We start from the raw sequence: 10,349 nt of genomic DNA on the forward strand, positions 1-10,349 counted from the left end.
ACCAAATTCATTCCCATATGGACATAAAAAATTGGAAGGAACACTGCTCAGGACCCAATCCTGCAAATCGGCAGGACTCCACTCATGCAGAGCTCATTACAGATCCAGTCCAAGTTACTTCAGGGAAACTGATGCTGGGGGGGGGGGGGGGAGGAAAGTCTGTTCCTGCATTCTTAATTGTGGTAAAATCCCTATCATGTTCAAAAGGAGTTGTAGCTGAGTAAGGAGTGGGCGATCAGGACCTGTGATTTCAACTGCTTCTGAGTAATGAGACAAGGACATAACACAGGCAGCCAGAAAAATAATCTTATTGAAAACTCAAAGGCGTTGTTCTTCCTTCCCAAGAACAGATAAAAAAATTAACGAATTAGGTGAAAATGGCTTATGTAAGATGCAGCAGTTCTGCTATCTTGGCTGCTACCTGGAAATTTGAGAGTAATAACTCTAAATTATCAAAATTTATTTCCTGGGAGTAGCTGACTGTAAACATTTTTGGGTGGTGGGTGGGAAATCCATGATCAAAAAGACCAAATGAACTTAGAAAAGGACTTATGGGCTAACACTTGAGATGTTCATTCAGTCATACTTCAAATTACAGGAGAGCCTGAAAAATACATTTATGAGCTGATGTAACTGTGAGATTACATTTGACATACTATGTGAATAAAAAGATGCAATGCCTTAGAGAAGTTCAAAGAGGACTATATACATACAAATTGATGAATATAGATTGTATATTTTAATTCATTTCTTTGTTAGATTGTGGCTGTGAACAAAGCACGATTCTTTATTTCTGTACTTTAACCCACTCCTGGAATGGGAATGATCACCTATATCTCTTGCTGTTACTGAATTTACCATCTATTGTAAACACACACTGGTGAAACTGGGGCTCAATAGTGTAAAGAAGATGTGTGATTTTGTATGTTTAATTTGTTTTTTATACATGGAACACTTGTAGTAAGAAAAATAAAGAAGATTCAGAGTCTAGTCCACATTATAAGATGTAATACATGGTTTTGTTATTTGCAAACGTAACTTTTAAATTAGTCCTGGATAAATTTTGGATTACCCACATCAGTTCTTAAGATGAATTTGACGTTATAATTCACATTGTATGATTAGCTTGTGGGTGGACTAGAAGGTGCAATTTGGATTATCACAGAGAATACCTCTCTCTAACTGACTGCCTATAAATTATGGGCTATAGTCAGTTGCAAAAACATGGGAATTTACTAGCTACTGTGGATTGTGTAATCCCATTTTGAGGTAATTTTCCTGGGGGGAGAGGGGGGAATCAGACATTCTGTTTGCAGTAGTCAGTGAAGTATTCCTTTATTTTGAAGTCAGGAGCAACCAAATCTAGTGCTCAGGATTCTTGTAAACTATGTGAAGTCACTGCTTTGTTGCTTTCTGGTTTCAATATTTAGCATCATTCACACAATCCTATGAACATCTTTCATCAGTTCATGCCAAAAATATTCAAATTTTTGTAGTTTTCCAGCTTCAGAAATGTGCAGACCTACTGAAATAATACTGTAATAGCAGCATCTCCCCCTACAGTGACTGTGCATTATCAGGTAAGATTTTTTCCCCCTTCTCTTCCTCAGAACTTTCTTAGAGTTTCTTCAGGACATCATCTTGTAACTGAGCTTCTTTCATTATTCTTAATTTTAAAAAGGTCTGCCTGCTTTTTACTTACAATTAAAGGGTTTGATTCGAGGACCATTCTTTATTTTTTCCTCTAATGACACTAAACACACACAGTATCTTGAAAGTGGCTATACACATTACTTCCATACAATTCACTTTGCAAAACCAATCTTAAATACTCAGTACAGTGTGTTGTCATCAGTGATCACTTTGATTTTCAACTTGGCCATGAAATGTTATGCTTGCCCTGTTTGTGTGGGCATAACCTGCAGGCAGCAGCTCTAGTCCTTAGAAAGTTATTTAGAAAGAGAAATCCACGCAGGAAACAAGCTTTACAGGGAATATACTCAGCTTCTTAAAAGAACTGCACCCCAAGTCACAATAAGCAATTACCCAAGATCAAATGCCTATACATTCAGATAAATGCTAGTAGCAGCAAGACCCTCTGCAACAGCATCATCTGATGACTCCCCAAAAATGAAAGAGTATATGAATTAAGCCTTCTTGAAAGACATTCACACTTTTAACCTTATCTCAAAATGTCCTCATTTTATAATGCTTGGTTTGGGGATAATTACAACATCTGCAGATGGCTGATGAGGATTCTTAGGGGCCTGGGAGGATTGTGATCTCTGGAGGCAGTTCAAGTGCTTATTGGGGCCTACTAGCCGAAGTACCTTTAACCTGAGTCATAGTACAGCTAGCATACTATGAAGTACTGGGTCTGAAAACAAGCTGGTGTATCACTCTGGCAACCCCAATGAAGGGAAGATGATTACACAAAGTTACCAATATGTCTCATTATGGGGCAATTCCTTTAACTAGCATTCCTGGTAAAACATAGCAGGAAAATGATGGTGGTGCCATTTCCAATGGTCCATGCACCCTGTCTACTGATCCCTGTCCCGATTCCTGTGACTTTAGAGCAGACATTTCTCTAAAGCACTATGATTTGCTGAGGTGAATGATTATCATCATCTCCCCCAGTCATTTCTTTGCCACATTGCCACCTCAATCCTGTAGCCGGCTGAAGAGCGTGGAGCAGGGACAAACCACCAAGAATTCTACATACATGTGGCACATGACCTCCTAGGGCTAGTGGTTCCTGGGAGGTCTTCATCGGCAACATGCTAAGGGAATTTGACTTGCGTCATGGCAGTGATGCTAACCCCAAGGTGCCCTAGGCTCCACACTCAGGTGGGAAGGACCCTGGAGCCCATGCTGGGTCACAGAAGAAAGGAGGAAAAAAGGTCCATCAGCCTTACAAGCAAACAAACCAAGCTCCTTCTTCCCTGTCCCTGCTCCAGAGGGCGAGGGGACTGGCAGCTGAGTGAAGGGGAACTTGGTTCTTGAAAAAGCAGCTCACTGAGATCCAGTATAATTCCTATGTTCTGATCTCTCTGCTTAGTGCTGACTGATTATATGCACAGCATTCATCTGTCACTTCCCAACAGGGGGAGGGGTATACATGCAGTGCATAGAGAGAGGGAGGAAAGCTCCCCAAACCCATTTCCATGATGAGGCTCAGAGCCACAATGTGGTATTTGAATCTTACAAGTGCCACTTATCCCAGAGATGTCTGGTTGGGGACAGGAGAACTCTGTGAGACAGAGATGGCAAGAGAAGACAAAGTACTCAGCCCCTGTTCCAGAAGTCATGGTCATGCAGCCAAGTAAAGCTCAGCAGAGAGTCAATTCTCTATGCCATCCTTTCAATACAGAGCCAGAGTTTGAGATGGGACAAGGAAATTATTACTTCTGCAACTTCCCATTCCATAGTGCTTATTGGAGTGAGTTCTCAAACACAGAGCTGAAGATGGATTTGATGGCATTGAGGGGCTCTCATCTTTAAGAGCCGTACCTCTCGTGTCACCAGCGGGAAGAAGGACACTCTTTGTTCCAGACCTTCCTGTCCTGGTGTAGATTTGGGATTGCAGAGAACTGAGAGGAGCTCACCCTGCACCAGAGAATCTTAAAGGCATGAGAGTTGCTGGCTGGCTACCTTCTTATTCTCCCCATCCCTCAGTTAGCAGTTTCAGGGGCAGCACAAAGCCTGTAGCTGGCACTGACAGGAATGGAAGATTACTCTGGACAGGGAGAAACCACTGAGGTACACTCATCATGATCAGCAAAGCCCCAGCACAGCCAGCAAAGGTTGCCTACCATCCAGAATCCATGAAGACATCGTATCATAGGCTACAAAGGGTTAAGCGGAGCAACAGCTAGGACACAAAGGCCAACAGGTAGGTGAGATTCCTCCCAATGCAGGATGGGATGATGCATTCTTCTTTTGTGGAAGCAGAGGCCACTGTACAGGTGGGGCATCTGCCAAAACCGGTTGGGGAGCATCTGAGGGTGAAATGCTTGCAACCACGAGTCCATAAGGCTACCAGGTGCTGGGAAGCATGCACCTAGAGTCAACCAGACCACTGGATGGGTGGCGCATACCCCAACACTGGGCGACAAGGTCACCAGTAGGCATGGTAATGCAGTATGGGGATGTTGATGACTGGATGAGAATCCACTGTGAGTTGGGAAGCATCCTGAAGAGTTGTAGGTTAGCAAACACAGATCAATCACCAAGCAAGAGAAAGCGTCCAGGTGTTTTAGAATCTATCCATGCTGAGGTTTGTAACCCTGTTTGAAACAGTTTTCAAACAATTATAGCCAAACATGCTTGTAACAAGGCTTGAGTTCCCACCCAGCACACTTACAAATCAGGTTCCAACAGTGTTTTTGCAGACACTTAGGTGTTAAAAATATACCCACACACTCATCGGAGAAGAAACTGTGCTAGAAACATGCTAGCTACCCTTGTATTGAGAAATTATTGATAAGCATGATTTACACCTGGGTGCAGGTAGGTGGGAGATAGGCATCCGGATGCCTACAGACAAATGGAATCAAGTTAAGTGTAGGCCCTTGCTTTGTTTGTCCAGTAAAATGTAACACTTGAGAGCATTCAGTCTTTGAGATGAACCCTAGTTGGCTCTTTGAATTTTAAAGATGCTCCCAGAGGCCTTGGTAGAGTGATGGGCAAGGGAAGCCTTCACACTGAGCAGTCATTTTATCTCACTGAATCCCACAGAAAGCAAAATAGATTACATAAAAGCTAACCCAGACCTCTATCCAGTTCCCCCACCCCTATTGTGGAAGTAAATGGTGGACCAAGAGGTCCCTTACCATCTGCTTGTTTCTCCAGATCTGGACTGCTCTCACTCTCCTCTCTCTATGGCCAATGGTGGGGTGTAGTGGCTTACAGTGTGCAGAGGCTGGATGGCTCCATTAGCAGAGCACGGTGGGATTGTGCAGTGGATAGCTCAGTCAGAAGGGCATCGTGGCTCATAGGGTGAGCAGAGGCCAGGCAGTCAAGAGGATGTGGTGGTGAGCAGCTGAGGTGGACAGCATAGTAGGTGGGCATGGTGGCTTGTGTATGTTAGATAATCTGGTAAGTAATTGGCAGGGTGAAGGTAGCCTGGGTGTTTCTAGGGCCTTTCCTGATTACTTCTCTATTCCTCTGGTTTCCTGGCTGACATCAGAGAGCTTTGCCTAGAAACGCTGTGCTAGAAACTGCTGCAGCCAGCAACTTTAGTAGCTGAAGAGGTGTTCCCAATAAGATTGCTGCACAGCCCAAAACTTGGAACCAATAAGCTGAAATTTATGAGTAAGATCTCCTTTTGGTGATGCTCTGAGCAGGAGGGTGAGTTAGGCCTGCCTACAGCTGCTGAAAGCAGACTGAACGGATGAGGTCTTCAGGGGTGTGGGTAGTCCCAGTCTACATTGATTTACAGGTCTGGTTCTGCCTCTAAGGAACTGCAAGCAGGTGAAAAACCCATTGTAATAGATCTGCAGACTTTCATTGCCAAGAATGTCAATTACTCAAATTATTAATATGTGCTCTCATTCTTAACATAGGCTTTTGGATGGAATATATAACTATAGTTAGTTTCACTTACTTCAGGATTTGCATATCTTAATTTAACATTTTCCATTAAATTGCATTTTCAATAGTTATGTTACCTTCAACTATAGCAAGGCAAGGTGAGCTTGCACCCGCCCACCTCCCGGCTTTTCAATAGATACAGAAGGGCAAGTTCTTTATGAGCAACATTTTGAACAGGTTAAAATAGTGGGTATTTATTAGGATCAATGCCATGAGTTTCAGCTAAATTAACCTTGTCTGAGTTTTAAAATACATACAGATATAGATATGTATGTATAGATATAAAATATATATATATAGATGCATAATTAATCTGGAAGTAGCAAATCATTCTGTTCATTCTCTAGAGATTTCTCATTTAATTAGATAATGCTGAAAACAATCATACTCTTTATGTTCAGTGTTTACATGTTATATCAGAGCAGTACCATTTGAAAACATCAGAAGCATATGTGTGAGAATAATTTCTGATCTTTACTTCAAAGACCTCTAAACAGAAAAACCTTCATAGCAGTACATTTCAGTTAATGTCACTCAGCCTCTAGCCTTTGCTTGTCTATACAAAGAAAAGTGAAGGACTGACTTGTTAAAGCATCAACTGTTAGCTGCTTCTGAAATGAGATGTAAAAAGATGTAGAACAAAGCATTATACATTTTTTTTTAATCTAATATGTATGCAAAAGGCACATTTTCCAACCACAGAAACAGTGGTTCTACAGGCATTGCTATGGTACAGGCCAGACAAGTGTACAACTCTTGTACAACTGCCTATGTCTTCACAGCCCAGCTACCACTATGTTCCTTCTACAAACTCAAGCATCTCTTGAAAGATTATAAAATAGTGGGGAAGCATGGCAGGTTGGTTGCATGGATTCTCCCTAACATCTCAAAGAATAAAGAGTTACTATGGTAAGTAACCACTCATTCTTCCTCAAGTATTGCCTGCAAGGCTCCCTGCTTTAGGTAATTAATAAGCAGTCCCAGGACCTAAAGTCTGAGGAATCTTACTTTAATAAAGACTGCAGGACTCAGGTATAGGCTAAATTTTCAGAAGTGACTTAGAAGCCTAAGCCTCACTGAAAGTCAACAGGAGTTGGGCACTTTTAACACAAGAGGTTCCTCTACTCAGGCCCAAGGAAGAATAGGACTAAAAAGAGGTACAGAGAGAGCCACTTCCAATGGGGCTCAATCCATGGCCAGTGCTTATCTTAATGGTAGAGATGACATGGGTAGTTGTCAACACTTGGACTGGACTCCTCAAGGCCTGAGGCTCACATACCCAATGCCCAGGCAATAACACAGAAAAGCTCACGGCTGACACACCCATTGTCAAAGCAGATGGCGTATAAGCAACAGATTTTGAAAACATCCAGAATAACTTGACATCAGGGTCAGGAGCAAAAGTCAGTCAAGATGCCAACAACACCCCAAAACATTAGCTTTGAAGAGGGTTTATATGCGGACAGTGAGAAACCCAAATGATCGTAGTGTCATGAACAATCATAAGCCTCATGGCTTTGTATCTTTTTCCTTAATGCAAAAAAGAATCCAAGAAGCAGAGTCTGGACGGAGATGTGTGGAATGATTTGAAATTTTGGGGAAACCAGTTCCCTATTATTTCCATTATCCAGAATTCAAAAAGTATCCAACGTGAAGAAAACTAATTGGTGGACTAATTAAAGTATTATTGTAAGGACTAAATCAGAAACACCATAATATGCAGTATGTAGGGGTATACTTTCCTTTTGAAAGCATGCCTATAATTTTGTATATTATAGGTCTAAAAAAGACAATTCACATTCATGCAACATTTAAACATCTGTAGGAGGAACTGGAACATCCTTCTCAGTATGTTATAAAAGTTTAAAACTAAACCAACTGATTATTTAAAATATTTTATTACCTTCATATAGTCATTAAAAATCAACACTAATGACAGACTTTAACTAGGACACCATACCTAAGCCAGCTCACACTTCAGGAAGTTTGTTTCTGAGTTTCTCAGCTCTGGCCATCTCTAATAAAAACAGGTTGAGCCCAGTTATGGAACTGAGTTGTCAATACAGTATTTGTCAAAGCCCTGAATTAAATGGCTGCCTGAATGGTTAGTCTGATAAATAACTTGTTCAAAAGTTTTGTATTTTTTTTGTTGATCAAAAGACAATTTCGAGTATATTGCCAGATTAAGCAAAAATCTCTGGCATGGATGAACTACCATTTAGGTTACCTCCTTTAAAAAGTTCTTTTCCTGCCCCATATGTTTGCTGCAGAGATTAAGAGCATTGTTAATGAGGCTAAAGAAATGTAATTTCTTAATCTACTTTTTTTGTGTTTTTGATCAGTGGTTCTCAAACTGGTGGAAATAGCCACTGATTTAAATAAAGTGGGCCAGATGACACAGTAGCTTTCATTCATTAATGGGCTGCCAGCACAAAAAACAAACGAATGGATGTTCAACTATCATTTTCTCAATGTCTATTTGATTGACAATTAGCTCCTAAAACTGGACTTGGAGAAACACCAGCTAAATAAGTTTCACAGCAATCTTGTATGTTCAGTCAATTCCACTCAAAGCAGGAGCTGATGCTTGAGCAGTCAGTCAGGGCTAACCTAAATTTGCCATCACCAACCAGATTCAAAACAGGAGACACGCAGAGTGCAGAGAAAAGGGGGGGGAGGGAGAGGAGCAGTAGCGATCTCAGGTGCACAAGCTATACATTCTAGAAAAGTCTACAAGATTTAAGAAAACACATATCAAGCCCAAATCTGCCATTAGTTACACCAACGTAACTTTACTAAGTTCAACTGAGTTACTTCAAATTTATATGTGTGTGACTGATAATAGTATTCGGCTCTTTGTGATTTAGAGTAACTATTTTCCAGTGCCACCTGAGAATGTATGCCTTCCATCTCTCCTTTAGATCTCTTCCAGTGAACTTATTGAGAAAAATTGAATTTTTTTTGTATTACCATAGCGCTTGGGAAAGTTTATATATATATATTTTTTATATATATATAACACTATCCAGTTAGTCACTGGTGCACTATACAACTGGAAGGATCTGCCTGCAGAATCACAGCCTACATAGTCCAACAGTTTTTATGTTTCCTCACTGATTGCATTTGCTCCAGCTTATTCCTGGATGTCAAGTCACAATATCATACTTTGTTGCTCTACATGTTAAAGGTGCCATACAAATATAATCCCAATCAGTTAATCAGAGTGGGGGTTATAATTTTGTATGAATAGGAATAAGTCATTGACTCCTTTTGTTTGTGTAAATGTACCTCAAAATTAAACAAAAAGTGTGTTCATTCCATTATTTTTAGAATATTTTTTGCAGCTTTCCATGAATCTCAATTACTCCAAGATTAAATGAGTAAATTGTCTAAAACACTGGATGTTCACTGAAGTCAGCTGTTTTTACAATCAATTTGTTATACTTTTAAACATCACCAATTCAAAACCACAATCTATGCACAGCACTTTTTACAAAATATAAGCCATATGCATGTAAGATAGAAAGGCCTCTAATGGATTTATACATAATATTAACTTATTGTAAAGTATTAATTTTCCAGAACACTAAAAGTGCTCTGTATAATTGATATTTCTATTTGATGTTTAAAATCTAAAACTATATTGATTTTGTAGTAAAACCAATTTTACTGTAAAACGTGTCAACCATTCTAAAAGCTGTGCATTAAAAAAAAAAACTAGTTTCCACGTAAACAAACGTTGGCAGATATTTTCCATATCTAGAAAGTGGCCAATTTCATTTAATTTACATGTGCATTAGTTCCAAGAATAGTCAATACTCATTTGCACTGAAGACTGTGGAGCAGTAAACTAAGTTGTGGGTGACTACATTCTCTTGGTTAGAAAGGAATATTTGTCTACTCTTAGCCTTACAATCCCCTCTAGAAAGAGTATGTTCTGAAATAAAGGTTTTCCTTTTATCTGCATTACTATTCCTCTGCACACCCCTCTCATACCACATCTGCATTTGACATTTGTAATTACTGAAAAGTAAGAGTTAGCTAGCAGTAGAGTGGAGCTTACTGAGAAACACCTGTTGTAAGTATTCCATTAGTGTACAGAAATTTGTACATTAGCAAAGTAGCAATGAAGTCCTATAGCGAGAGCAAAATAGGTTCAAAGGAGGCAGATAACTCAGGGTGGAAAATGCTTTCACCACAATAAAAGAATAAACCTTTATAAAAGGTGAAGACTCTGGTCTTGGTAGGTAAATAAAGGGAGAGGAATATACGTTTTAAAATACTTGCATTTTAAGTCTATATACATTCAGTTATGGAGTTGGTATCTTAGAGTTTAACATTTAAAGGCATTTTTTCCAAAGTCCAACTCTAACTACTTGCATGATTGTTGGATTTTATAAGACATTAATTCAAGCTGGTAAAACCCAATATTACAAGATTTTCTAGAGTTCCCTTTTTAAGTCCTCATTATAGCCAGCAAAGGTAATCTGTAGCACAATATGGCAGCGCTAGCTAACGTGCTGAATACTTTCTCCAAAAGCTCCCAGCAGTGCTGTAGGGAAGGGTTCTGGATTTTGGGCCCAAAAAAACTTAAAAATTAAAGAGAAAAGGAATACTTGTGGCACCTTAGAGACTAAAATTTATTTAAGCATAAGCTTTCGTGAGGTACATCATCCAATAAAGTGAGCTACAGCTCACAAAAGCTTATGCTCAAATACATTAGTCTTTAAGGTGCCACAAGTACTCCTTTTCTT

General features: G+C 39.8%; 2 long non-coding RNA genes across 2 annotated transcripts in view; one reads left to right on the forward strand and one right to left on the reverse strand.

The window, feature by feature from the left end:
- The window catches only part of LOC122460035, a 21,811-nt gene extending 20,806 nt beyond the window's left edge, over positions 1-1,005 (forward strand). Inside the window, exon 3 of the long non-coding RNA XR_006281082.1 lies at positions 760-1,005. This is a non-coding gene — a long non-coding RNA (uncharacterized LOC122460035). The remainder of the gene's footprint in view (positions 1-759) is intronic.
- Positions 1-9,558, reverse strand: part of LOC122460034 — a 13,229-nt gene extending 3,671 nt beyond the window's left edge. Inside the window, exon 1 of the long non-coding RNA XR_006281081.1 lies at positions 8,616-9,558. This is a non-coding gene — a long non-coding RNA (uncharacterized LOC122460034). The remainder of the gene's footprint in view (positions 1-8,615) is intronic.
- Positions 9,559-10,349: the final 791 nt, after the last annotated feature.

The sequence above is a fragment of the Dermochelys coriacea genome, chromosome 4, assembly GCF_009764565.3.
Source record: "Dermochelys coriacea isolate rDerCor1 chromosome 4, rDerCor1.pri.v4, whole genome shotgun sequence".
NCBI lineage: Eukaryota > Metazoa > Chordata > Testudines > Dermochelyidae > Dermochelys > Dermochelys coriacea.